This window comes from Puma concolor, chromosome A1, assembly GCF_028749965.1.
Source record: "Puma concolor isolate L17-30 chromosome A1, mPumCon1.1.hap2, whole genome shotgun sequence".
NCBI classification, from domain to species: domain Eukaryota; kingdom Metazoa; phylum Chordata; class Mammalia; order Carnivora; family Felidae; genus Puma; species Puma concolor.
In genome coordinates this window covers 89,268,892-89,296,177 of record NC_141667.1, presented here as the reverse complement: position 1 = coordinate 89,296,177, position 27,286 = coordinate 89,268,892, and the positions used below count along the sequence as shown (strand labels likewise).

The window sequence follows — 27,286 nt, the reverse complement described above, 5'->3', positions numbered from 1 at the left end:
CTGCAACTTCACTCCAACTGTTTTACAATGCAGTGGTATGCTAAATAAACTTGATCCGGTTTCTGCCAATGTTAAAACTAGCTTTCAAAGAACTACTTAACTGATATTTACACTTCCTTTGACTTATATGTACATGCCTTTGGAATATTTCAGATTTCAAAGAAATATCACCTTATTATAAGGTCATTGTAGAGATTACCTTGGACATCCTTCAGACCCATGCTCAGATACAGTACCTCTCTTCAACACACACAAATAAAACAAAATGTCAGAAATTTGATGTGCAATAGAAAAAAGAAAAATTGGGACATGTTGCATCAAGAATAGTGGAACAGCAAAAAATAAAATGAAAATAATAACATTGAAATGTATTTTTATTGATTGATAAGTCATGTAACATTAGTATGGTACAAAGCAAGTTTGATATGACAATGGCAAACACATAATTATAATATTGTTTATTTTCCTTAGATGTTATATTTAACACATTTACATAAAAGACCAAGATGTAAGCAAAAGCTTCAGTAATTTGACTCCATTGAGTGCTTTCAGTAAACAATAGGTTTCCCTAGCAAACATCTTATTGCCTTAATTGAACCTCCTTGAGAAAGAAAACCACACACTTTGTAATGTAAATGTTAATTGTAGTAGACAATGGTTCTAGGTAAATAGCACCCCTGGACATGAAGTAAATGAAAGGAATACAGGCACTTAACAATGAAAGGTTGTTTGCACAAACAGTGCTTCAAATGTAAATAAACAAGGGTCTTCTCAACGGTCACTACTGTAGTAAAACTTTGGCACGTGTTCAGCAGCCATAATGAGAATTTACGTTAATAAAGTCTCTCAGAGTTTCTAACTGAAACTAACAGTAGTTTTACACGCTTTTCCAGTCTGAAGTCTTATAAGGTGCTGAAGCTACAAAGAAAAATGTAATGCTTTTCAAGAAAAACTGTATATATTTGGGATTTGGGACTGTCAGTAATCTAGGCCACATGGAAGATAACAGGCCATGTTAGGCTTTTTCTTATTGCAATGTTTGTATTTACGTTTAATGCCTATACAAATGTTTGCTTGTTGACACGTGGAACAATGTAAGAACTTTTATGAAAAGATTACAGTGGGGACCTCCAAAGTCCCAAAGTTTCTGCTAAGTATAGTCATTTTTAGAGTAAATAAAAATGGCTGTTTAGAATGCATCTCACTGGAACTATATCAAAACAACATTTTATCATATTATTATTGTAATTAACTTTCTATAGGCTGATGATTTTATAGTTTTACTTCCACTGCGTCTACTGGCATAATTAGGCCAAGTTCCTACATAGATCATGTCAAGGGGTAAACAGCCTGATGAAGCAATAATAATGTCTGTTATATAAAGTTGCATTTTTAAATATAATCCACCCCAAACAAGTCAAAAGGCAGTCACAAGGCCAAAAGTACAGACTGAGAATTTGACACGAAGGGCAGGCGGAAACTTTTTGGAACTGCTTTCTACTAGCTTTCCTTAAATATTGAAATCTTAACCAAAGAAGAAACTTGAACTTAATTATGGCCAAATTAAACAGTGGTTACAGAATTAACAGAAACAGACAGCATGTATGCAGCAGCTACAGATCAGTTGGTACTACCATTTGGGAGGCTGCAGATGGCTGTGGGTGGGAAATGCCTCTACTTTCTTAAGCGATGGAGATGAGTATGGTGTGTACGCTTGATGTTTTTTTCATACCCCCACCCCCCAACAGGGCTGTCTGTCATAGGCTGCCGGCCCGCTTTACCACTTGCCCCCGAGCGTGGGAATCGGAGCGTCCTGCCGTTCACATCTCCTGCATTCCGTTTATCGGAATCAATTAGGCAAGACAGACCCTCAGATTCCCCACCCCCTTTCCATTTTTGTCAGGTCTATATACGTCCTAATTATTTCAGTTTGGGATGCCAGAGCTGTTTCCTGGATAGACCTGATCATCCTTAAACAAAAAGAGAGGAGGCGCACACGTGGGTTGTGGCGTAAATGTCACTTTCATTTCCAATGCTAGGCGCAGAGTAAGACAGAACATTTTTTTAACACTTTGACAAGAGGGGAGGCGATCTCGTCTCCATCATGTCTTTCTGCTTCAGTAGCTTCCTCAAGGAAACCCTCTTGGAACAGAGAAGCATCTGTCCTTGTATTTTGAATAGAAGAATAAAAAATCAGCCTTTGCTGTGTGTGTGTGTGTGTGTGTGTGTGTGTGTGTGTGTGTTGCATTTTCTCTGCTAGCTGTATGTCCTCAGTAGTTACAAATTATTAACCTTCCATTATAAACTTTTCTGAAAGTCTAATTTAATATAATTTGATATACAACCCCAGTACATGTAGTTTCCAAACACAGTCTTCAAATTTTTCAGGGGAGGGAGACCTCAGAAGTAAATAGCCTAAGTCTATGTATTATGAAATCATTCTTAAACTAGATACCAGACGTCTCTACAACAGCTTTCTAAGGTGGGGGGGGGGAACCTCGTATAAACTTTGGCCTTAAAAACTATACATGCATCTTTACTGATTAGCACTATACAATTCTCCTCGGCAGCTGTAACAACACCTCTCAAAGTAGCTGGCACCTTTCTATTTTGGCATCTGTGTGTCACTTAATTTCTTCTAATCCCACCTCTAACATAAGGAAAAAGAACAAAAACAAAAACAAAAGCAAAGTTAGATTCAATAAGTATTCCTGACCTTTCTGGTTTTTACTGTCTCTTGGTTGTAGTCTTTCATTCTCACACGCTCCCCGGCGATCTTGAAGGAGTTTTTACTTTCGGTTATCTAGCTTTATGAAGACCAATACACTCATACAGCTAGATAACCAAAGATAACAACTCGCTTCCCTCACACGCCTCTGTCTTCCTCTGGCCAGATTCCAGATCCCGCTCTCTCTGGCAGTACCGAAGAGCAGTCCTCCAGGACACTTGCCGTGCACAAGATTCCTTCTTGTATGTGAATATGACCTGGTTTCTGTTTGTGTGTGCGGCTAAAACATCCAAACGAGATCTGTTGCTTTCAAAGTTTATTCCGAACTTTTTTTTTTCCTTTCAGCAAGTAATCTCCGGCAGCGTTAGCCAACAATTCATCTATTAATATCAGAAAATAAAACCAGCTATTAAGATGCAGCGGGCGGTTAGGAGTGTGCAGCAGCATCCGTCCCTCCACAGGCCTCTATTTGCATTGTAAATTGCTTCGTTCTCACGCAAGACTCTTTAGCCTCCCTCTATAGAGATGTATAAAGCCAACGGCAATTTCCAGCGCAGGTTAAGGAGGAAGGAAAAAAAACATCCCATTCTATAGAAGAGGTGACAGCTGATTCAGGGATCTGCTCCTGATCCTTTTGGGTTAGGCACCATGAGCTTTTTACCAAGCGGTGGCAGCTTGATTGCACATATCTTGTGTGTGTGTGTTTTAGGGGGAAGATCCTCGATTTCACAGGGCTTCTAGGCTGGGGAAGAGAAGATGCCGTCTTGCTGGTGTGCTGCTGCCCCCGGTCTGAAAGAAGGAGAAAAGGGCCATCATTGGAGGGGCTTTCACAGCCAAAACGTGGACCAGCCCGGCAAGGTCAAAGGTTCGAGACCGCGGGAGACCAAGGTAATGATGATGTCATGAGAAATCTCAAGTACATGGTTATTGATATGCATCAGTGATCAGCCAACTGCCCCACGCCTCCTGCCCGAGCAGCGGCAGCGGCAGCAGCAGCAGCGGCAGCATCGCTACAAGCCCTATTTTCTCAATCAACATCTCTTCCGCTAGCACTACCGACTGCTCCAGGAAAAGCAACCCGCGGCCTTTTACCTCTTCGGTGCTACTGTAGATCGCTCTAATATCCAAAGACTGGAAGAAATCTCTCTCTAAGGACAGATAAAAGCATTTCAGATCTGGGGAACGTCTTTGCCTGCGTTTCTCTTCTGGCAGATTGCATGGGCAGACAGATGGAAGGCACTTTGCTATTGCTTAAAGCAGGGCCTTGCTTTCTGGGGCTGGGAATCAGATCTGTATTACGCAGTGAGTCGATGTGTGATTACATTGACAATTTGCTCTGGTGGTGTGTTTTTAATGGCTTCACAGCTCAGTCATGTTTTGTATCTATGTACCATGGCGATAGGGCAGCATATTTTGCTCTGTTAAGTTCAAACGGAATGCTCTAAGCAGGCCGACTTCATCCTGTTTTGTTTGTTTGTTTGTTTGGTTTGTTTGTTTTAATGACTGTGTAGGGTGTGTGCCTTAGAATATGGCACAGGTAAGCACTGCAGCATTAGTTTCTACTGTTGTACACAACTCTGCTGTAATAAAAATGCTGAGCCTTTGTTTATAGTTTCAAACATCAATGTTCGTACAGAAGGACAAAATACACTAGTATTCCTTATGAAATTATGAAAAAAGTATTGTTACCTCATGAAAAAGACAAAACACCTGGGTGGTAAGAGCATAACTCCACCCCTCCTTCCCCTTCCCCACCCCCACCTTTCTTCTATCTAGAGGGGACTATTGTTTTATTAATTAATTAGCCTCCTTCCTCTCTTAGGACTTTTCAAAGTGTAAATATGGTCACTTAAAAAAGCTCTTTTCTTCTCCTCCTTCGTAATGGGTAATCTATGTTTAATGCATCTATAATATGTACAGTTCTAAGAGTCAGATGCCCCACAACAGAATATCTAAGGTGCAGCCCACATAAGGTGCATATCCACCCTGGGTGAACTTTACTGATTGTTTTCCAAAATTAGGAGTCCTGTTTGGTGGTGTTACTGTTCTTTAAAATATATGCTACAAGCGAATGTTATAAACCTTCATATTCATTTCACACATCACTAGTTTATCACAATACTCTCATTTCTTTAGGTTGACTATTTTCCCCAATGACTAAAACACTTTCAGCATTAATATATACTCTTCCATTAATTCAGAAATTTATTCATGTTAAGACATGAGTGTGAATATGCTTACCAAATTACATACAGAGCACACATATATAAATCCAGAGAAAAGACTGACAAGTAAAGAAAACCAAAATTGCTAAGCCCCAATCTAGAGTTCAAACAATAATATTACACCAATTAAAGATACAATTTAGAAACATGGATGCCAATTTCCCTTAGATTTTTATTTACTTTTTTTTTTTTTTTTTTTTTGGTGAGCATTCATGTTCTTATTATCTAGAAAAGTCTAAGTTGGGGAAATAGTATATGTATCTTTCTTATCAAACCTTGGTACAAGAAGTATGATCAGAAATGGCTGCATTGGGTTACATATAAAATGTACATGCAAACTACAAAGTAATTCAGAGAAACACACTCCCATAGAGTTACTGCTCCTTCTTGAACTACGAGGTCACAACATAAACTAATGGATAGAATTGAACACATCACTGAGGCACATGCCACTTTGACATTATGTAAAACCATAATGAGCTTTGCTGCCTTGGAAGATTGAGAGTATTTTGGCTTTGCTTTCCAAGACCTCGAAGCAGAATCATTAGTGATTTGGCATGTACTACATAATGCAAGCATATGATCAGATGAATTCAATTCTTTAAGTCAAAACCCTAAGGAATGCCAGATATTTTTAGAATATCTTTTTGCTTTACATATGTCTGGGTGGGGGGTGGTGAAACTAGAGATGTGATACATGTATGTCTCTGTGTGTCAGTCCATATTTGTGTGAATTCACAAATTAGTGTGGCTACATTTCCACATTTAAAAATTAAATGCATTTTTGAACCCAAGTAACTATCATGAAAGCCAAGACACTGACCATTTGAAGTGCTTCTACACTTAGAAGCTACAGAAAATACTGTCTTAAAATAGCATATTCTAAAGCAGTGCCACATAGTCATATCAGCTGACTCCAGGATTGGCCCCCATGCATGCCACATATACTGTAGATTCATTGTGAGAGCTCCAAAAAGTGAAAATGGCTAACATAATGATTATGGGCAGTGTGCTCATTAGCCATATAGCCAATCAAATATTTTACCTCTCTATCCTCTTTCAAGGTATGGAGAAATAAAAGATATATAGCAAGGCTTAGTACTGAACACCTGATTATTTTGAATATTGCCAACGTCCATACCATGGTTTATCATATACAGTTCAAGGACTCTATTATTACTTGGGATTTGAAACAGTTGAAACAATTGTGCTGATTCCCAGAAATGCCTGCCATGCATTGTTATGAGCAACTATTAACACCTACATGTTTATATATCAGATATTTCTGTTTTTCAGAAAGCTATTTATCTGAGCTACAGAATACCCTTTTTGAAATCTGCATATTGAAGGATGTACTGAATTCAAATGGCTTGCTTGCTCATTCTCTAATAAATTCCCATTAATGGCCAGTAGATTAGGACATGATTGTCATGCTTGTTTTCTCATCTTTTTATAGGTCTCCAGATGGCTGAAACATGAATTGAAACATCCTGGTTTTCTTGGGAATAAACAATCTCTGCTTAAGTCAGAAGTGAAAAGTTATGATTTTCCACATATTTGGATCAGACTCATGCTATTCCATAAATGCAAATAATCAGGTTTGCTACTAATATTTACAATACCTCTCTGAATCCTATTCAGACTACTGCATGGTATATAAAAAAATTGGCCTATTACTGAAATCCCTTTTTAACACTGAGTTTGTAGATTCTTATGTGTGTAAACCACAGTCCACTAATACAGTCAACACTACCATTTTCTACATAAAAGCCATTTAACTTACAGTGATTTGTATAGTTCAGGCAAGGTACTTGTCTGGCTTACTTTCTAAAAAAAGTGTCCTATTATGTCTTCTGTATCCCGAATTTCATTTCTTATAGGCAGTTACAGGTATGTTTGCATTATCCTTGATATATAGTATACAAAGGCTACATACAGGGGAAAAAACTGCACATATGGAAACTTAGATTTTTCTGGAACTGTACCTATTGCATGAACTGGGACATATGCAATACACTACAGACCTACCACCCAGCAAATGATATTCTATTTGGACTTTGTACGTCATTTTTATTTTACCAAATGTAAAAATTTAAATTACCTTTGGCTGGTTGTATTGTCTATTCATTTTATGCTTCTTTGTAGTCTCTTCTGAAAAACAGTCAAGAAAACAAATAATCACAGTTTTAATATATACATATATCTATACAATCATGTTTAGATTTGGCTTCATTTTAAAGTATCACAATTACCATGATCCCTTTAAATGCCAAGAGATTCCAAAAAACCTCAGTACAATGTATGCTGGGCTTCAGCACCCACAGGGTTAAATATGCTAATTTGCATTTAAATGGAGACATGCATGATAATGGGAATGCAAAATATGCAGAATCTGGAGGGGTTTAGGAAATTAATTTTTTTCTTTCTTCTTTTCTTTTATTTTTAGCTTGGAAGAAGAGGGACTCTTAAAAAACATTAGGGATTTGAACACTATAACCTGCCATACAAAAGGCGAAGGAGAGTTCTTCCATGTAAGAATTTCAAGACTGGAACAAAGTCATATTTTCTAAATGTTTAAGGAACTAGATTTCCAGGCCTTTCAAACAATGGGAATCCCTAGATAAATATCTAATCCATTAGAAAGATGCAAATAGTTTACTGTAAGGCCACTGCACGGTGAGATGTGCATTCATATCTATGGCTCCTGATTGGCTATTTCCTTCAGTAAATCAATGAATAATGTAAAACCTGATTGCTGTAAAGTGGTGGATTTTTTTATTCCCTTCCCCCATTCCTCCATGACTCAATATATTAAAGAAGTCTTACTCTCTCGAAAATAGGTTGCGTTTCTTTTATGATTTTTTTTAATGCTTATTGTTATTTTGGAGTAGTGGGGTGGGGCTACTGGTTTTGCAAAATGAAAGTACTCCACTGGTTCAATTATGCTGACTATGGGAGCTCCTTTCCCGAGACAGGGCCCTAATTACTTGTGGCAAGGTGGGGAAGAAGGGTGCTGGGAAGAGTTGGGCACCAGAAGAGGGAGGAAACTGGATCCGACCCTGCCATTCTGGGCCCAAGGCAGCCACGGCTCCAAAAGAGCCTCCGGCCATGGCCGTGACTTGACAGGGCCTCCGGTCTAACTTCTGATCAATACCACTGCTGCCCTGACCCCATAAGACAGTCCCCCATTCAAGCAGCGCCGGTACATTTGCAAGAGAAAACGCCGCAGACACCTATGCAAATACAGTTCCCACCTCCCCGTGTTCCCTCAGACAATTCCAGGCCACCGAAGGAAGGTCTTGCCTCCCTCCGCGGGGTCTGGGCTCCAGGCAAACTGCAGGGACCGGGATCCGCTCAGATACCAGAAGCATCTGAAGCTGAAATGCTCCAAGTCCCAATAACTAACCATGGTGGCTGTTATCTTGATGAATCTGAACTTAGGATAACCCTGTAAAGCGGCCTCTCGGCTCCCAGAATTCAAAAGGCAAGAGAAAGAGAAAGTGGAAATCCATTAGGTCTAGTTAGCTAGTGTACATAAAGTTTACACCAGAATCCAGTCAGAGCCTCACTTCGTTGCCAGGTGATTGCAACTTTGAGGTGGTTAAAAGATTTATTCAACAAAATGCAAATCCTGAATCCAGGAACGCAAAATACGATTGTACTTAGCTCTAGGTTTATAAGAAAAAAGTCCCCCCACCAACAACACAAAATTACATACAAAATTCCTCTTTCCCATGTGAAATTTTCCTGGCATCTCTCTGCAATTGGGGGTCAGACCGCTGGATAATTAACAGTTCTGGCTCAGACAACTCAAGAGATCAACAGGTTTAGCATCCGAGACTCACAATCAATTAGCTGAAGCAAAGCCCCGGACTGGCCCGCGGAGCGACCCGCAGCGGGGCTCTGCGGTCACCGGCTGGAGGACGAGGTGAGGAGCGCGGGCGCGGGGCTGCAGCGGGCTGTTGGCCCTGTGCCGCCGACCGAGTTGCCGCCTGCGGGCCGCGACGGTACTCACTTGCTCTCCTCCCTGCGCGAGGCAGTGTTGCCCCCCAAATCCAGCTGAGCAGGAATCGAGGCGCTGGCCAGAAGACAAGATCCAGAGTCAGTCACACACAGGGCGGCCGCAGTGCAAAAGCATGCTCCTTTCGGCGTCTCAAAAAAAGAAAAAAAAATTTTTTTTCAGATCATTCCTCTCCTTAGCACATTTAAAACTGCCGCTCAATTCCACACGGTGATTCTTGCTTGATTGCGTCTAAAATAGTTTAAACGGATCTTCCCTTCTTGGGAGAGAGAGAAGGACGCAAAAGACGAAGGAAGAAAAAAGCCAACTTTTCCCCCCCACTCCAGGCACTTGCTCCCTGAGCCTCGGAGTGGAGAGTGAAGTGGTGTGTGTGAGGCTCGGCAAGTTTTTGGGGGGGCTGTCCAAGGTCTAGTCCAGCCCCCTCTGCCGAGGAGGACGTGCTCTGAAACTCAACCAATTTCCCCACTGCTTTTGTTACTGATGAACTGAAGCCCTATTGTTCATCCATTGCCACGGTCTTTTTCAGTCCCCACACTACGTTCTGCGTTGCCAGAGATAATGAATTTGCACCCAAACCTCTCATAGTCCCCTCCTGACAGACGGAACAAATTAGAAATGTCTCGTCTGAAGGAGGGCAATGGCTACATTTTCCTATTGTAGGATGCAAAGCACACATTTCTTTGGAAACTTCTTTTGCCTTTTCTATCTTTTATTTTCTCCTCTCCCCCCCCCCCCCCAGTTTCTATTTTCCTCTTGATTTCTTTAGACTTTCTCTCCCTCTCTCTCTCTTTTTAAAGAATAGGCCTGTCTTGTTTTTCCAATGCACCATTTTATGTAACTTGTGGATCTTTTCTACCTTCCTTCTTTCCTCTCCTTCTTTCTTTTTTTTAAGGACTCCCTTTGCAATTTTATTTACAAACTTGGAGAATGACCTTTTGACTTGCGGACTTAAAAAAAAAAAAAAAGAAAGGTCTTTTGGTTCAAGTCCCCTTTCCTCACTCCTCCTTCTCTTTTTGTTGTGGTCGTCAAATGTGTTTGGCTGAAGACAAGCAATACATTATAAGGATTTTTATTCTTTAAACTCCAGAGCTATTCAAAAGGTACCAGGGACGCGCCATAGGGGTTATCTATTTGAGGGGGAAGAAAAAGCGTGTGTGTGTGTGTGTGTGTGCGTGTGTGTGTGTGTGTGTGTTCCAGGAAAAGAGGCAAAGAGATGTGGGAGGGTGTGGGTGGGAGTGTGCAGGGAGAGAAGGGTGGGGGCAAAGTGGGCTTCCTGGAACACGAGCCGGGAGGCTGTCAGGGGTGTAGGCACGAGAGGGAGGGTGCAAGAATCTGTCTCGCCGAGGGCGGCTTGCACCCCTGGGCCTGCTTGCGCTCCCAGCCGGCCGCAGCCTGGGCGCGGGTGTCTGCGCGCGCGGGCACTTGGTCAGAGCCTGCGCGTGTGCGACCGGGGGCGGAACGGGGGCTATAAAAATTCAGGCGAGTGGCCCGTATGTAAATGCGGCCGGGGGGAGGGGGGGTGGGCAGAAAGGAGGTGGTAATGAGAGCCGCCGGCGCAAAGACCCGCCGGCTGCCCCCAGCTTTCCCGCCAAGTGCAGCCGGAGGACAGACAGCCATGCGTGTCCTTGGCGGGAGGGCCCCCGCCCGCCGCGCGCGCCCGCCCCCCGCGCACACGCATACACTCCCCTCGAAGGCGTGGGGCCCGGTAGCCACGAGCGTGTCAGGAAAACAAAGCTAAGGTTGCGAGGTGAAACGAAGAAACGGCAGCTGTGGCGGCCAAGGGCAGGACTGGGAAGCCGACACCGCGTCCTCCGGCGCCCCTTCCTCGCCAGCCAGCGGCTCTGCCCTCAGCCCGGGGCTTCACACGGCCCCGGCCCAGAGGAGGCCGAGGATCGTTTCTTAGCTGCCTAGGAATGGGGAGCGAGCAGAAGCGGGGGCGGATGTGCACTGGGAGGTGCCAGTGGCTCCCGCCCGGTGCGCAGGCACGCACACGCCGGCGCGCGGTGCTGGGTGAGGGGCGGGGGTGGGGAGTAGTGTGAAGGCCTCCCTGCCGGGTAGCCGAGAGTCGCTACCTCCTCGCCAAGGCTGCTGAGCTCCAAGATAAAAACACACCAGGCTGAATCCAGCGAGGCAGCGCCCCGGGCTGCGACCACGGAACGGCTTACACCTCAAAAGCCCTCCTCCCACACAGTGTAATAGGAAAGGCCTGGCTGTTCAGAGAGAGAGCCTTCTCTGACCAGCACACCCTGCCTCCCCAAATGGGTGAAACTCGAACTCCAGCCCAGGATCTCTGGCTGAGATGGCCCCGCAGATAAATTCCAGAGGCGGTCTCGGAGAATCACCAATCTCTCTCTCATCTCGCTCGCAGCCCCTGCCTTGGTGCTCACCAGCCCAAGCACCCCTTTAAAACACACACACGCACACGCACGCACACTTCATCACATTACAACGCAGGCTAACAGCATGCCTGTTAATGAAGCTGACGCGCTTAATGAGTGCACAGGTAAATAGGTACCAAAAAGAGAAGCTCCCACCAGTCGGCTGGGCGATTTACCTCTCCTACTGGAAACACGTGTAGCTTATCATGTTTTAGGAATGATTTGCTGTTGTCTGAGGTTGCCCCCTCTTCTTGTTGTGGAGAGAAGCCAAAAAAAAAAAAAAAAACCCCACAAAAAGAAACGAAAAAAACAAAAAATTATGTTCCATTGTCAGTCTTCTTTCTAATAAGCTACCTGAGCATTGGTCTTATAACATTTGGGGATCTGATCTGGTTTGTTATCTGTTGATTTTGGTTTGTTGTTTTTGAGTGTGCTGTTTTTCTGAGGGAAGCAAAAGAACGTGTATTTGGTGGGGTTGGAGGCGCAAGACAAGAGCATGTGTGTGCGGCCGGAAGGCTGGAGAGTCTGGAAGCCAGGTAGTGGCGATAGAAGACGGAGTCTCGTCCTCCCCGGGGTTGGGACGGGGCCCGTTGGCCTCCTCCGGCCTGGGCTTGGCTACTGCCGCTGCCGCCGCCCGCACTAGCGGGCTCCGCCGGCTGCCGCTCCGTGTTTTCCCCCATCCCGGCTTCACGTTCAAGGTTTAGCTGCGAGGTCACGTCCATTGACGTCAGCTCCCTGTCTCCCTCTACGTCCGGCTACATTTACATACATCAAGGAAATTAGGGCATTAAAAAAATATGCAAATCCTGCGCGGAGAGGAGCCGGTGCATTCCTGGCGCGATCGCCTTTTATTGAAGCTTTTAATTAAAGGGGCCAGTTGGCGAGCCCCTGAAACAACCGCCAAAACCCCCAAAAGAGAAAAATAAACGCTGTAGCCTTCGGGAACGGTTGTTTCGGCTCCTGTTCTGTGGGCGGCTGAGGACCGCCGGCTGCCGGGCTCGGAGAAGAACAGGTTAGAGGAGGCAGCTCCAGCCCATGCATAATCAGGGCTCCGCGGCGCCTCCATTCTTTCCTCCTCCTCCTCCTCCTCCTCCTCCTCTCCTCCTCCTCCTCCTCCACCTCTCCTCCTCCTCCTCCTGCTCCCGCTCCTGTTGGTTCCAGCGTGTATTATTTTTAATACTGATGCATATGTAAAGATATATTTGCATTTTTTAATTCGCGAAAAGTTCAGATTGTATCGTTTTATTGATTCTCCCCTCCGTTCCTTTTTTTGCTATCTTACTATGTCTATCTGTCTTTCTTGTCCCTTTCTGTCTGTATTTTTTGGCGAGTGTCTGCTGCTGTCTCTTGGTAGATAATATGCACAGTTGCCTCTCTGCTTCTGTGTATTTAAGGCTCCAAATATGCACATCTGTCATGTATGTAATGCCAGCTGTATAACCTCCTGCTTTGGTCATAAAAGAAAAGACACATTTTTTTTTTTTTTTCTTTCCTGACATACCCCCTTGGTCGGCTGTAATGTCCATCGCTGAAGGCTCTAAGTTTGATTATCTAATTAACTTCATATTAGCAAAAACACAGTTCGGGCCAGTGTGTTTGGGATAATGTATGTAAAAAGGGAAGTGACTCCAAAGATTCTAAAGAATTTTTGTGCTGATTGCCTGAGAGTTGCGGCATTCGCTACCCTATAGCCTTATAGCATTTCTTACTGTAAAAAAAAATTATTTTAAAATGTGTAGACACAGCAACGGACAGCCTTCTGCAAGGAAGACATTTTCAACCATGTTGTATGTTGTACCTTATCTGCTACACTCAAAATTTACTGAGTTTCATTTTTATCTCATATGACTGGAAACAGGCACATTATCTCGATTGAAAAGCATCCTTAATTCCTGATTTTGAAATGAAAACAAATGAACAAAACAACTGACTATATTAAGTCAGTTGATTTACCCTAAAATATACAGGCCTTGAGTTAGATTTCAAGCAATGGTTATCTCGTTCATAGGGTCAGATTTTCCTTCCTGGCAACGTATCTATTCAGCACAATGGCTTTTGGAAATATATATGTATGAAGTCCACTTTTAAGATTCCCCCAAAGCTATCATTTTTAAAAGACTGAATCCATAATTGCATAGCCACCAAGAACAGCAAGTATGCACACATGCAGCTTATTCAATTAAACAAATCCAAGTACATGCACAGGTAATTAGTTTTCTTATGAATAACTTACCTGCACAGATACTCAGGGCAAGACTCCGCCCTCCCCAATGGCTTTCATGTATAAATATTCAGATGCATTTTCTCCCATTTTAAACCTACAGCTGTATGCCATCTTTCATGCTGGACTATCCAGCATCCATTTTTAGCACGCTTAATTCTTATGGCATTTCCAGCCTTACCTCTGGCTGTAGTTTTTCCAACCCTACACCAAAGTGCTCATATGATATGTCACCCAATAAAAAGTGGTCAGATGGCTACACGTAAAACATTAAAAAACGGAAACACACTCATCCTTTAGGTTTGCCCTTACCTTGCCATACATAGCAAGATTGCCTTTCCTAAAGTACGTTTTCAGCACATTTTATGAATAGTTGCAGAATTTCACAACTGGTTGCAGAATTGCCGGTTTCTGGGGGGCACCTGGCTGAGCGAAACAATTCGGCAGGTTAAATGTCTCTTCCAGTTTGGCTGCAGTTCAATCGTGCGTGGCGGTTTGTTCCTGCCTAGACTCTCTAACATACCTGCCTGCCTTTATGCAGGGAACAGGACAAATACACCGCCACGTTTCAGGGCGTAGAGTGGCGGTGCATATATTTAGATAGTACTAGCAAGGAATGTGTGCATGTACGGATGTCTGTGCATGCATGTGTGTACAGACGTGTGTGTGCGTGCGCGCGCGCGCTGTGTGACAAGGGACACAGAGAGGTACACCTCTTATCTCTGATCTCTCAGTAATCTCCTTTTCTGTTTCTAATCTCCCTTATTGGCTCATGGTAGTAACCTGAAGCATCTGAACCGTCACCGTCACTGCCGTGCGCGCGCTGTGGCTTACCCCGGGGGCCGGTGGCTCGGTGGCTCGCTGGTTCAGTGGGTGTTGTGGCGGAGGGTGGGTAGCGCCGCTGCCGCCGCCGCCGCGGGTCCGGGTGCTCTGTCCCAGCCCGGCAGCCGAGCGCGCGGTGCCGGAGCCCCCTCCCACCCCGCCCTCACCCCCATCCTCCCCTCCTCTACCCTCTGCGCCTCCCCCCACTCCGCCCCGCATTACCATATGGAGGCCGAGTCCCTGCGAATCACAGCAGCAGCGGGCGGCATTTGAATAAGCCCCGCAACCTCGGGCAGACCCCAACTCCTCCACAAGCTGCGTGCCCTGCATCTAGGGCCACCACTCCGTCCGGTAACCTGGCAGCGGCCGACACCTCCCCAAAGTGTCCAGGCCTCCCACTTGCTACTTTTATATTAACTTGACTGATAGGATCAGGCGATAAATGGTGGGGGGGGTGTGTGCGGGGGGGGGGGGGCGCGGAAACCGAGAGAGATACACACAACATAGAAGAAAGGGAGCGGAATGGGGGGGGGGGTGGAGAAAAGAAGGGAAGGGAGAGGAAAGAGGAAAGGAGCTGTGGTGGTGAGGGTGGGGGGTGGGATGACAAGGACAGAAAGGAAGACAGAGGCAAAGGAAAGTGGGAGAAAACAGAAAAGAGAGACCAAAGGGTTGGGTGAATAAAAGTAAAATGGGGAGGCAGTGGGGAAAAGATGGGAGGGAGGAAGATACCCAAATATCTGATTTTGGACTTTCCAAGCTAAAAATATCACCTCACTGAACTTCAGAACCTCCAATTAGACACGTGTTTCTCCCCCCTCCCACATAACCAAATGATTAATTTGCCCTCTCAGTATCAGAAATAATTGTTTAGAATTGTATAACAGATATAGATTTAACATAAAGGAGTCAATTTTGTGAAACATAGCAAAAGGCATGACATTTAAAGATGATGTTGGCCACCTCTTGTTAAAAAATGAAGGCTTCCCTTGAATACTTAGACACCTGCCCAGCCTTGTCCTCCAAGATAGTGAGACCAAGGCCCAGAGTCAGGAAGAAGACGTGTTCCAAAATATTTTGGGCTTGAAGTAAGAATTTTTCTTTCATCCTCTTTGATATTTGATTGATACATTTTTCCTCTTCACCAACTGATTGCGTTTATCAAAAAATATAGATCAAGTGTGGGATTTTAAATTTTTTTACTGCAAAATGTTCCCACATTTTAAAAGAAGATAGGGCTTTTAAACGTTAGTTTAAATACATAGCCAGTTCCATTTTGAATGCTAACTCAATAACTCGAAGTTCTGAATTTGGCGTTTTCAGTGCGGTTCCCCCTTACTATCTACAAATCAGAACAGTGATTTTCCTGTATAAAACAATCAGAATCATAAGAAAATCTCCAGTTACCTATAGGATGTACCCAGTGTAAATATCCCTTTCAGTATTCATAAGCCAAACCTTCTCCTTTTGAGACACACACAAAAAGAACGCTTCTGATTAATAATCTGTTACGCGGCACACCGAGGCCGAGGACGAAGGCAGGGAACCGCAGGACGCCAGAGAAGGGCGCAGAATTCTCAATACCTAGAATTTCAATACAGAGCCCAAAGACGTGCTAACTACTAGGTTTCCGAAGGGGAATAATATTTGGCAAGCGATGCTTTGGGAGAAGACAACCACATACAAATACTGACTCCTTCCTGGGCCAGGGGAGGGGGGCGGTCGCGATTACCCGGCATTTCTGCGTGCAGATGTGTGTACAAGATGGTATGTAGATCGCGCATGTGGCCAGGCCCAGGTTTCTTTCTTTTTCTTCTTTTTTGAGGCAAGAAGTTGAAACCAATCCACTCTTTGTGTGTCTAGCTCCCACGAAGCTGGGATTTCAACCTCTTATTTTTAAAGCCACTGTAGAGCCCCGGTTGAATCTCCCGGCTCAGGATTCTACCAAGATGCTCCCTATGCCCGGTCGCTGCCCACAGCACGTGAAGAGAAGAGAAAGGAGGGAGAATTGGTGGCTTCAAGCCGCTTCCGTCGGGGCCCCGCGTTGCTCCCCAACAACCCCCCACTCTCCTCTTTCTCTCCCCCAAGGCGCTCCCTTCGGCCGGCCAGTGTCGCTGCGGTCGTGACCAGGTGAGCGAGAGGAGAGTCCCAGGTGGGTAGCGGCCCTCTCTCGGGAGCTCTGGTAGGTCTGTGAACCTGCCTGGCGCGGCAGGCTGAGTGGCGCGGGGGGCCAGCGAGGGGCTCCTGGCTCGGGCCAGCAGGGGAACAGCGACACCTACTGGCTACGCGGGCACCGCGTCGTGGCCGTCGGGGCGGCCCTGGGCTGGGGGTGCTCGTCTGCGTGGGCTTGGGAGGCCACAGGAATCTGCGCCCAGGGCTCGTCCTGCCCCTCTAGGCCTCGCCTGCCCCCAGGAAGACAAAGCCTCAGCTTCTAGAGACTCCTCGGGGGGTTGTAGGATGAGACTGAACAATCACGCGGGCACACACGCTTTCAGCCCGAGGTTCTTTCTTCTGAGTACCGAAGGGACCCGCAGTGCAGTTGGACACCGTTTCCTAGTTTTATGAGAGACTCAGACTGAGGTTGGAACCCTGACCTCTTCGGGTTCATGACCCAGGCCTCTTCTCCACCACCTCCATTTCAGTGCTGACTAAAGATGATATCTTTGCAAATGAGGAACCTAGGAGAGTTCATTATCCTCCCCTAAGAGGAGAAATGTGCGAGTCAAGGACATAGGCTCACAGTCAGTGGCTGGCACGCAGACCAGCCTAGCCTTCATGCTCGCCAGCCCCGCGCACCTTAAGCGCGCTGTCACCGTTGCCGGGGATAGAGATTGGGTGGTTTTTCTTTAAGGATTATGATCTTCTTAATTACGCCGGAAGTAAAGGCAAATTTGGGGTGATGGCGATATTTCGAGACCCAAGGGCACATACAGATTCTAAAAATGTAAATGTAAATGCTTCGATTGTTGGCTTTGGTTGGGAAGGTTGGGAGAGGGTGCCACGGGATGGCGAGGCCTGAGGAAAACCTAGGAAGTAGGAGGCCAGAAAGAAACCAATTCACGTATTCCAGACTTACTTTCTCTTATCAGTCTTTTCTGTTCAAGCAGAAAAGCCATTTCCTGTGAAAAGCAGGGGGTCCCAGCAATGGGTGGAGGAAAGAGGGATCTTAGGCTCCTTTTCTCCCTCAGATACCTCCTATTTCCCGTGTTTGGTTCTGAGTCTCACCTGGGCCTAAGAAACCTGATTTCGTGTGATTCGGGTGTTAACTTGCTTGAGTATTAAAAAATATATTTCTTCTCCTGAAAGATTGGAGTATCTGAACTAATATGAATCCTTGAGATTTTTCCATTTAAAATACTACTCATTAAAATCCCAGAATTTAAAAAAAAAAAAACTTTTCATAGAAAGTTCGAGTTCATCTTGGAAATTATTTTACTAAGCTTTAGATACTGATTGAAACTAGGGTCTAAAGTGATTTGAGGGGTGCCTGGATGGTTCAGCAGGTAGAGCATGGGACTCTTGAATCTCAGGGTGGTGAGTTCAAGCCCCATATTGGGAACGGAGACTACTTTAATAAATAAATAAATAAATAAGCAAGCAACCAAAGTTGAATAAGGTGAAATTAAGAATAAATAAAGTGTTTTGAGGAAAAGGGGGAAAGGACTCTTGTTAGGGCTAAATTTTTATCTGCATTATCTACAATTGCAACGTTTTGCTAATTCTGTTTTGTTTAAATAAGGTTGGAATCTCTTAGTGCCCCTAGAGTCAAGAGTCTTAGAACCAATTCCTTCCTTTTTTTTTAATTAAAAAAGTCTAAAATGCTCTAGAAGCCTGCCCCTCAACTATTTGCAAGTATTTTCTTCTTTTTAAAAATTATCCTGCAAGTCTCTCTGAATGTATTCTGATAATATGTGAATTCACATCTCAGAGCAGGCCCTTAGCAGTTTGCATGATGTATAATAAAACCTGTATTACTAATAATGAATAAAATAGAGCTATATCTTAATGGCATTTCTCTCAATGAGTCCTGCACCCCACTGCATATCAAAGTCAACTTTCTCATTGTAAATGGAAACCTTCACCAAAAAAAGAAAATGATTACAGGAAAATTAAATTACATGGGCACACGACAAGCACCCATCAACCAAACCCAGTTCAGAGGTCTCTGTGTATTGAAAGCACTTTGGCAAATTCAGGGATTGAAATGTTTTCCTTTCTTGGGAAGCATTAGGTTTCTAGAATGTAGCTTCATTTGTGACTTGAAAATCTTAGCTAGAATAATTTTTCATTGTTGCTTGATATTCTTTGGTTTTATTGACATCTAAAAATTGTTAATTTATTATTAAAGAAAATAAAAGAAATAGAACTTATGTGTCAAAATGGTGGAATTTCTCTGTATACCTAATCACCTCCAAAGCATAATCATGTTAAACCCCAATTAAATTCGGAACAGAAAATTAGGCCAGCGAAATTGTTTCTTATTCCACAAGAAATGTGAATATATGCATACCATTATATTATATGTAATGTAATATACAGATATATACAGATATATATCCATGGGTTTTACAGTGATGTGTATGTGAACTAAAGGTGGAGATGAGGCTTCTCATTCTATTTAGGTCTTCCTTAATATATTTCTCTTTTAATTCCTCTTTCTTAGCAAGAAAATTAAGGAATGAAGACAGGCTAAGCTATCATTAGACTGTATCTGTGTTCCTTTGTCACACCTGCCCTTCTCAGGGCTCGCCTGGGAGGAGGTGTGTGTGTGTGTGTGTGTGTGTGTGTGTGTGTGTGTGTACTTCCTTCCCTGCTTGTTAAGGAGCATGAAGGAAGAAAGGGATGCAAGGGTGAGAATATTGTTCAGAAAGGCACATCATTGGATGTGAAAAAGAGACAGTTACATTAGAAACCCCACTAAATCCCAGCTATTTGGTTATCTGGGGAGGGGAGGCTTGTGTGTGGTAGCTGGCAGGCTGATTGCAAAAAATTGTTTTGGGGAGAGGAGAGGCTCCCTGCCTTGGGAGTGGCCTCCCTTTTAGCTTCGGTGAAATCCACAGGGGCTCAATGACGTTTGGTTACAGGGAGTATAGCTCCAAGGACACCTGTGTGCATCTGGTTGGAGACGTGTGTGTGTGTGTGTGTGTGTGTGTGTGTGTGTGTGTGTGTAGGGAAGAAGCAGGTGCTTCATCACAAATACCTTTGAAAATATATTGATCCTAAAATTCTGCCATGTCATCAATTGGTGTCAGGCACCAAGGTCACTAACATGTCCCAGGTTCACTCATGGACCGCGACATTATTGCTTTTGATGGTATGAATATGGCTTCTTTCATGTCTTTGGTTCTTTATGGTACTTCCTTAGAGTGGGGCGAGGCTCTAGCTTCCCCCTCCTCCCTTCTTCTTCCCCGCAAACAAAACCATTCTACCACTTGAGCCATCTGCCGCAGGTGTAATGGATGGCAGGGTGCCGACCTAACCACACTTCAGTCTCTTCTAGGTCGTCACCGCTCTGCACCAAACAAATGAGTCCTGTTTCGCCACTAGGGTGCCGAGGTGGATGGTGGATGCCGGCCCCCGCCCCTGGCAGCGTTCAGCGCTTAGAAACCAGAGCCAGCTGACAACACACGAAACACACAGGCACAGAGAAAACGCCGAGCCAACGCGCGCTCCCTCTGTCCCCTCCCTCTGCTCTCTGTACACAGGGAGGACACGTACACACTCTTTACACATTTAAAAGCCCTCGCGACTATGAATTCTTGGTTACTTATGATAGCCTTCCCGACTGCACATAGCCCCTGGTGTGTATATGTATGTGTGTGTGTGCGCGCGCGAGTGAGCGCGAATGTGCGTGTGTGTTTAAAACGCTTATTGGTAGGTAATCAGCAGCTGATCAGACATAGTAATCCAATAATATTTTTGAATACATACAATTTTTCGTTAAGGGTAATTTTTTTAAAGGAAAAAAAGAAAACTATCAATTCCTTGCGCAAATCTATGGTTCCCAATTTAGGTTCCAGGGAACCGCAGAGCTGCGCAGTCCCCTCCTTGCCAAACTTTCCCTTTCTGAGGTTTGAACGAGGCGCAGATTGTCACTTCATGACAGAGCAGGATCTCATTTGCACGCAAATGTGTAAAAGAAGGAGCTGTGGGACCGCGCAGCACAGAGTGGGAAATCGGGTAGCTGGAAACCTCCCGTGGTCGCCTGGAACCCTGGCAGGACGCACGGGGTGCCCCAGGGCAAGAAGCCGGCGTCCAACCTCCCAGGCGCGCACCGCATCCTCTTGGCTCCCGCCCTCGGGCTGGAACCCTGCCCGCGCCCCCACCCTCGCCCGCCTGCCCTCACCCCACCTCCATTTTCATCATTATTTGGGTAGCCCCAGGTAATTGTGCCCGTCTCTCGGGCCTGGGCTACGGGGGAAGGCTGGACCCTGCCTGGAATCGAACTCCGCTGTTCCCAGGGTACTTACCTCGAGCGAGGCCCTGGCAAATGGTGGCCCAGAAGCGTCAAGTTTCCTCTCCCAGCCGTTGTGCCAGATTCCCCTCCTGCCTGCCGCTCCTCTCGGCAGGCTGGTCTCTCCCTCCCTCTCTCTCTCTCCCTCTCTCTCTCTCTCTCTCTCTCTCTCTCTCTCTGTCACACACGAGGATTACTTGTGACTTTTAGAGGCAAAAGCTTGCTTATTCAGAAGAGAAAGGGAGGGGGGAGACGGAAGGGAGGCGGGAGGGAGGAGAGGGGGAGAGAGAAATAGGATGGAGGATGAAGAGGAGGTGGAGAATCAGAGGTAGTGAAGGCGTAGGTAGAGGAGGAGGAGGAGGAAGAGGAGGAGGTGGAGGGATGGGAGGGGTAGGGTGGAGTAACCGAAGATGGGCTGGGATGGGACGCGAGGGATAAATTGCTCCCCACCCAGCTGCAGTGCGACGCCCCCAGCGTCCCGGGGGAGCCGGTGCGTCAGATCGCGGCTGGCCGAGGCGGGGCAGTACAAAAGCGCCGCGGGACCCCCTTCGCAGGCTTCTACCCAAGCCGACTGAGCGCCGGAGGCCGCTCCACGCTTAAGCTCGGACCGCGGAGGGCTCTCCTTCGCCTGGACAGGGGTGGCTGTCTAGGGGCTCCAAGCTCCACGGAACTTTGATTTCATTCTCGGGCGCCTAGCCATCTTCGCCTGCGTCTCAGACAAGAAATGGAAGCCCGCGCAGTCCCCGCGCGTCCTCACCCTGATCTCCGGCGCCCACCTTAGCCATAGCCCCTGGTGCGGGCGACGCTCACACGGGCGGCTTACCCACCGCCCAGGCTCAGCCTCAGTCCTGCGTCTCTGTTCACAACTGGGGCATCCCCCTCAGCTTATTTTTACGGAGGGGCGTGTGTGTGTGTGTGTGTGTGTGTGTGTGTGTGTGTGTGTTTAGCGCGCGCACACTCCAGGCTAGAAAGAAGGTGAAATCCTGGCACGAAAAAGTAGCTTCGGTCTCCTGCAGCTTGGAGACCACGACCAAGTCCGATCATATCCAGTATTTGAGATTCAGCAGCAAGGACCAAGGCGGGAGCTCACCGGATCATTTCAACCGAGTTTCTATGTAGCAAGGATTGGTTGTTGTTATTATTAAACACGAAAATAGGCTTTAAAGATAAAAAAAAAAAGTTGCATAGAAGGAAGGGGGACATTTTAGCAATTATCAGGATCCAAAAGTTGTTGAAATGGTTTTCTTGGATAAGAGCATCTATAATGGATAAAGGTGGAAGGCTCAGACTGGTACAAAACCGTTTTATTACGTGACGGGATTAAAAAATAGGAGCATGCTTTTTCGGCACAGACGACCCATTAGTTCTGTTAAATGCATTAAGCCAGCCCAATGGAATGATTACATGGCAGCCTTTAATGTACAAATATGGGGATAGTACAGAGGTGCGCACAAGCGTTCCTAGAATTCTCTGGGTACACACACACACTTAAAGAGAAAAGTTTAAACACCAGCAGCCCAAACTCATGAAAAAGTATATTTTCTCAAACTATTCCTCAGATAAGGTAATTATCCTCTGCATTTCCTTGCTGACCTGTAGCTGCGACGTTACAGTTATAGAATAGCTACCGGGATCGACATAATTCTGCTTACATTTATCGTGGGTGGCACGTCATAAAATGCCAGAGGGGGAGGGGAAACCTTGAGGGGCGGGGAGAAGAAGGCTTTTATTAACAATTATATTCTGCCATAGCAGTTTAATTTAAATAACAGCAATGATGTCACGGTAACCATCCTCCTTCTCCCACTGCAGTGGATGGTTTGGTGAGCGATGCATTTGTATATTTAGTTAAGGGATTAGTATTGCCATAGACTTGTAGACCTATTCTGTGGCATAAAAAAGTCCCTGAATGTTAAACTGCTCAACATCTGGCATGTTTTAGAACCCGTTTACCTGCCGGATATCATTCAAGAATAAGAATGGTAAAATATCGCTAGTGTGTGCCCACCCCAGTTTTGAAGGAAAATGGAACAAACGAAGTTGTTCTTTAAAAATTGTTCGTTGTAGGCAAATGAAATTACTTCCCCTCAGCAAAAGGAGCCGGTGTGCAGTCTGTTAATTACGGACCGTATTTTACCAATCCAAAGTGGAGTTGGAAAAATTCTTTTGGAGAGCCGTGATAGGAGAGAAAGTAGGAAGCACGCAGACCCCAGCCCAGCCTGCCCCACTGGGTCGCTACGCTACGAGCGCACACCGCGCGCATCAGCACCCCGGTCCTCGCGCACCCGCGCGGTTTGGAGCTTGTTTTCTGAGGGTGAGAGTGCAGTCTCCGTGGATCAGTAGCACATTTACAAGTGGGTAATTGTATAAGGGCAACGTTCAGGCTAGAGTACAATGGTATGATGGAGAAAGAAGTCATTTTTTCATTATTTAACAATTGCTTAATAATTAAACTGCTCTGCTTATTGAATACACTTTTACAGAACGTGCTTCTTTCTTTGAAATTATTAGCTGCTGTTTGCTTCTAATCCTGAGGCCTCAGGATTAGGGTCCCCAGAGGAAGGGGAGGGGGCTCAACAAGGTACAGCTCTGAAATACAGAACAATTAAGGTAAAAGAAACTAATGGATTATCTGATAGGTAGAAGATGACAAAAGAAATTTCGGTTATATTTAAAAAGGCTTAACATTGTGCAAAACTTTTCTTTGTATTTTAAACAGTCAACTTTATGAATTGCATTCCTTTTTTCCCCTACTCAATCGTCTATGATGACCTCAGAGATTTCATCTTCTTTACTAGCAAAATGCCCCGAAATGTCTGAATTCGACACCCAATAGCCACTGATGCCCCAACGATGTACAGCTTGCCCCTTTGGAAGGTTTGGGACCCTTTAGGAGGACTCGAGGAAAACCCCAAACGGAAACTGGTTCACTCGTGACTGCACTGATGAGTGTGCTCTATGTGTATCAGTCTTTTAAGCACCGTGTGATTAGACCGGAAAGGTAACTTGAAAACACAACCTGCTTCTGGGCAAAATCATTTTGTCCTTTTGGCATGAAAGTATAGCTCTATCTCCAAGTTCCTCCCAGGAACAGACGGCTGCATGTCAGGGCTGGTCCCTTCCCAGATCACTACAGGATCTTCAGCTGGAAGATGAGATCCAGCAAACAGAATTCGTGAAGAAACTCCTGTGCATTTCAAAACAGGGTGGGGGGTGGGTGTGGGGGTGGGGTGCTGCTTCCTGATTCTTTTTGCTAAGAGCTCCTGTGATAACATCCATGGCTTCCACAGCACCAAGGAAGCAGTAATTCACGACTAAACATTTTTGACCACTGCATATCAATGGATCTAGTTTAAACTTTGTTTTAATTTTTTTTCTGCAGATATTACTCTTCTCCCTGCTTATCTTCACAAGATTAAAACAATTATTTATTGGTAATCATTGGTGCTACAATTAACATAGGGGTACAGGACACTTCAGGGTCATGAAAATATCAGTGTTAAAGGTTTGCCAGCTTTACCTCTGTATATGAGAGCTACTTTAGAGGGAGAGAGCTTTTTATTTGTGTAGTTTGCAACTCAAGTCTTTGTAAGTGTGAGTTTTCAATTGAACTCACCAGTCCAAATTAAGGAGTTGGGATACATGTCCAAATCTGTAAATAACCACTTGGACACCCAGCCCCTGGCCATTGTCTTACAGTTACTGTCATAACTCTCCCAGCCTTTGTTTTTTAGCCTTCACTTCACCTTTAATGATATGACATTGGTGACTGAACACGGAGACTTAAATTTAGCCTCTCAGTTGGTCATTTAAACATTATTTCCTATGTTATCATTCCAAATTAAACCCATTACCCAAAATTGAGCATTTGGCTCTTTAAAGCACAAACCCTTCCTTGGGTCTGTAATAGTTCGAACCAGCCCTTGACATTGAAATCCATGAAGACAACTATTTGGTGCCCACAAGTAAACTGAAGGTTTGGAGAGGGAGATGCTCCCCATTCCTAAATTTTCTTTCGTGTCTGTCTTATAAAATGGGGGCTGGCGGTTTATGAAATATACTTCTACAGCACACCAAAATTGGTAAAATATTTTTAAAATTCTAATTGGGCAAGAGTCTCATAATCTTGGCGTCTTATAAAGAGTCTCGAACTGGCTCTCTCTGGTTGACTTTTAGAGACCTGTGCCTGCCCGAGGTTGCTTTCAGGCGAAACTACCGAGATGAAGGCTGGGCTCCTTGTCACCTGCGAAGGTAGTTTACCTCGAATCTCCTGATTTTGCGTCCTATCTTACACTCAGCCAGGCTCGCAGGGGGTTATGTAGGCTAATAAAAGGCAAAGAGTCATACGCTTTGGCCAGAAAACAGAGCGAGCCGGGGGTGGGGGGTGCCTCCTTCACGCCCCTCCCGCCTGGACTTCAGGCCACCCTTCGCTGAGGCTGCGGCCGCCGGACAACCTCAGGTGAGCGGCTCCGGGAGGGGAGCTTGGAGGCTGGTCACAGGGCTCCCAGGCCTGTCTCTGGCCCTTCTCCGGGAGTGCTTTGACCTGAGCCGCCATTCCGCTTGGTCTTTTCCTGCAAAAAAACACCTGCTGCCGAGGATCAAGTACACCTGACACCAGATGTAGTCAAAAGAAAAAGGAAAAGAAAAGAGAAAACCCTACCCTCCTTAATTCCGTTTGGTAAGAGCCCGGGCTGCCAAATCCATTACATAATGTCAACTCAAGCTGACACCTGTGTGGGTGCTGAGCTGGATCGGGTTCTGGCGGCGGATCGGGCCTGGAACGTTGGCTTGGCAGCGCCCGGGCCAAAGGCCAAGGAGAAGAGGAACGAATTTCGGGCTGGGGGGCGGCGCCTCGGCCTGGGGAGGGAGGTGGGAACTGTATCCTGGAGGAGAGGTGTCAAGGGTGGCTTCTCAGTACCTCGCAGACACACACACACACACACACACACACACACACACACACACACACACACAAAATCGAAGCCCCAGTTTCTAGGTTCCAGAGTTCTCTCCAGGGACATCTGTTGTCCCTCGCTGCTCCAGGCTAGAGTGAGCTACCTGAGGCGCCCCCTCAGACCTTTGTAAGGGCGGGATACTCACCTGCTGCGGGGCCTCCGAGAGCCCTCTCTACTGGCCTGCACCCGCCCCCTGGGTGCTATTGATGCTGACCTTGGAGGTAGCTACGGCGTGGCCTAATGGGAGGTCCCTTCCCACTGAAAGCGGACTACTGGCTTTATTAATCGGCCATCATTAAACCAACCCAAGAGAAGCCCTATCCACAATGAGGGCACGGCAGGTATCTTTTGCCTGTAACTGAGCAGTTTGGATAAACCGTGGCTAATGCACTGAATCTCGCTCTCCCAAAGACCTGAATGTCCAGATTTTTGGGGTCTGCACCAATGACTCCGTGCAAAAGGTCGGTCCCCAAACTGCTAGGATATCCACAGTCCTCCTTCCCAAGCCTCCTGTTTCCCCGCTAAAGCGAAAGACCTCCGACCGCGTAAACTCCTATCAAAACCAGTATTAATGTCCCCCAAATTTTTCTCCAAAAGAATTATGAGCTCCTCAGGTGACCCTTCCGCCCACCAGAACACCGTAGCAAAGGCACTTGTCGTGGCGGTTTACAAATATCATAAACTTGGACAGCGCTACTGGAATAAACCTGAGCTTCGTTTCATGCCGTTCTTAGGGATTTAGCTGAGGCCCTGAAGACATGAGTCAGTCTCCTCAGTCCATAGTGGGAAATATTCTGGGGGCTTTAGTTGGGAAAGAAAGAAAGAAAGAAAAAAAAGCCAGGTCTCAAGCTGTGTGTGTATCTTTAAAACAAAACAAAACAACAACAACCAAAAAAACCCCACGAACACTCAGCAAGAGACAGGGACCTTCCCTGGACATTTGCAGGCACCCGGTTCCTCGCAGGTTAAAATCACCAGGGTCGCTTTCCTAGTGTCCCTCTCAACCACCCCACCCCACCCCTTCCCCCAGACCGCGTCAATACGCATGAGAAACGGCGTCGTTTCCTTTTCTTTGCTCTACCAATTTCAAAGACATCTGGGCATTTTTATGTACTCCGCGCCCTAAATAAACATTCTTTTATATTCGTGTGCGCCTAGGACGGTGTGGACCTGGACCCCTTTCCCCCCGTGGCTACCGAGTTGGAAAAATCCGCCCGGAGGACCTGTATGCTAAAGGGGCCAGAACGCACGCTGCCCAGCCTCCGAAAGCTGGAGCGCAGAGCCTGCCCCGCCGAACCTGCGCTAGCAGAGAATGTTATCTTTACAGCAATTTAGCAAGCCCCACAGAACAAAAGTTAAAGCGTGATGGCACTATACCTTGCCCCGGGTTACTCAGGCGCCTGTCTCCCATTTTGGACATGCTGGAAGTGTTGGGTTTGGGGAGGTTTGCTTTGGCTGGGTTTGGGTTGCCTATATAAGCCCTGA

The 27,286-nt window shown here is 45.8% G+C and overlaps 2 long non-coding RNA genes across 6 annotated transcripts; one reads left to right on the top strand and one right to left on the bottom strand.

Annotated features, from left to right (window-relative positions):
• Positions 1-356: 356 nt before the first annotated feature.
• Positions 357-27,286, bottom strand: LOC147584293 (uncharacterized). Of its 5 annotated transcripts, none has more exons than XR_015248166.1 (4): positions 27,179-27,286; positions 8,969-9,105; positions 7,055-7,104; positions 357-3,517 (listed from the first exon to the last, which is right to left on the bottom strand). It is a non-coding gene; the product is annotated as an uncharacterized LOC147584293 (long non-coding RNA). The 5 variants fall into 5 exon arrangements; XR_015248165.1 differs by lacking the exon at positions 27,179-27,286 and adding an exon at positions 20,863-21,488; XR_015248171.1 differs by lacking the exon at positions 27,179-27,286 and adding an exon at positions 16,125-16,552.
• LOC147584294 (uncharacterized) lies at positions 3,176-7,790 on the top strand. Its single transcript, XR_015248173.1, has 3 exons — positions 3,176-3,616; positions 6,410-6,551; positions 7,400-7,790. It is a non-coding gene; the product is annotated as an uncharacterized LOC147584294 (long non-coding RNA).